Here is a 2,157-nt window from a genome sequence, read left to right as displayed (position 1 = left end):
GCAAGTTTGCTTTGCTTTAGTTGTTTGGTATGTTCATGCAGGGGACAGTGTACCCTATATTTATCTTCGAAGAGACCACAATGGACAAAGTGACATCTCAAAGAAGAGTCACTATTTCATTCTTCTGTTTCTGGGCTAACACCTCACTCGTATAGCTCAGATTACATTCTGAGCTATATCTTCTTAATGAACCCTTCCAAATTGTACTTACTGACAGGAAGTAAAAGAGGAGTTCTTTCCTTGCCACCCATCCTGGTAAAGGGCAGGGGAGAACATTCTATATCAGGGCTTGTTAATTTGAGAGTTTTGCAAGGGTGCTTTAATTTGTTCCATGGCTGGTTATGCAAGAGGTTCAGACTACATTGATCAGTGTTCCTTCTCTTCTACCTTTAGAATCTATTAATCTAATTCCGGGGTGGCCAGCCTGAGAAGGGGCCAGAATTTACCAATGTACATTGCTAAAGAGCCACAGTAATATGTCAGCAGCCCCTCATCAGCTCCCCCCCTGCTCCCAGGACCTCCTGCCTACTGGCAGCCCTGCTGATCAGCACCTCCTGATCAGCTGTTTTGTAGCATGCAGGAGGCTCTGGAGGGGAGGGGAGAAGAGCGAGGGGATGAGAAGGGGTGGAGTGGGGGCAGGGCCTGTGGCAGAACCAGGGGTTGAGCAGTGAGCATCGGAAAGTTGGCACCTGTAGCTCCAGCCTGGGAGTTGGTGTCTATTCAAGGAGCTGCATATTAACTTCTGAAGAGCAACACGTGGCTCCGGAGCCACAGGTTGGCCACCCCGATCTAATTGTTAAAGCAGACCAAGCTGGAACAACTTTGGCTCTAATTTCTGTGTCCCTGTCTTGATAATCTAAAAGTCATGCTGTTCATTCCACCATCGATGTAGGAATGGCTGTATTTGTTTTTTTAAAGAGTAAATATGAACCATTTTTCAAACAGTTTCAACTGATTTCATTCGAGTTCTTTGCCCACACCTTTAGTGAGCACATAAGTATTCATGCTCACAAGTGGTATGGGCTTTACAGTTTTTAGCCTGGTCTACACTACGCTATTTAATGTAACCTACTATTAACTGGCTGCCTCTAAACATGGTGTGTATCCATACCCAATACAGTTAACTCTTAATAACAGTGTTTCAAGCCTTGCATACACGGAACATGGGTCTTTCTGCAACCAAGTCATAGCTGTCCTGTTGAGTAGACGGGTTTCCTCTACACACACTAACTATGTCTTTATAACCTGTTTCACTGGTCTGTCTTCCTTTAAGCCACCTAGAGTGCAGTTGAGTGCTCTGACTGAGGAATTATAGGATGATCATCTAGATTTTCAAAAATGGACTGCTGCATGTGTGGCTAGGAAGTATAGTTGGTTTGAGACACATGTTGAAGACCTGTTTAGTAGACACAATGCAACTGTGTGTTAACTAATTAAAACAAAGTTATTGTTAAAGCCTTTAGGTGTGTCTACCATAATACAGGAAAAGTTCCTAAAGCACCATTTAATTTGCTATACTAGCTAAGACTTAATGGGAGTTGATTATTCCACTGGGAAAAAAGTTAGGCTTATTCTTTTCCTGCTTAAAATGCGAGGCTTCAAAGTGTAACTGACTTATGCAGCTTTAAAATTGTTTGAGTGGTAGGGGAAGAGTTAAAGAATCTAACAGTTCGTTTAATGATGGTGAAAAATGCCATAGTGATAGAACTAGAGCCTCCTTTCACAAAGGTAATTCATACTCCCTGTCCACGTTCCCTTCCTTCTCAGTATTAGTGACAGACTTGGACCTGAGGAGCTAGTGGAAGGAACTGAGGCAGTCTGCATGCCATGCTTCCTTTTTATTGCGGGGAGGAGAACAGGGCATAAGAGCATTTGAATGGGCACTGCTATTAGAAGGTTCTGCTGTTCTAAGCTGCACCACTGGCACATCACAAAAGTGTGACTGTGCAGAGGTCATCTTGAACTCTGGTTACAAGTGACCAACCTTTGTTTATTCTCCCCACTGCGATACGCTGACAAATTAATATCTGTTTGAGTGTTTTCCCAATCTGCAAGGGGCGGAGAGAGGAATTTCTATCCCCATGAGGTTCACCAGGGCACAAAAGCTAATGCCCATCAGTTAGCTTTCTTGTAACTCCTGCAGAGTTCAATCTTTTA

This window comes from Chelonia mydas, chromosome 1 (assembly GCF_015237465.2).
Source record: "Chelonia mydas isolate rCheMyd1 chromosome 1, rCheMyd1.pri.v2, whole genome shotgun sequence".
Lineage (NCBI taxonomy): Eukaryota > Metazoa > Chordata > Testudines > Cheloniidae > Chelonia > Chelonia mydas.
The sequence above is the reverse complement of the archived record's forward strand: the minus strand, read 5'-3'. Positions refer to the sequence as shown.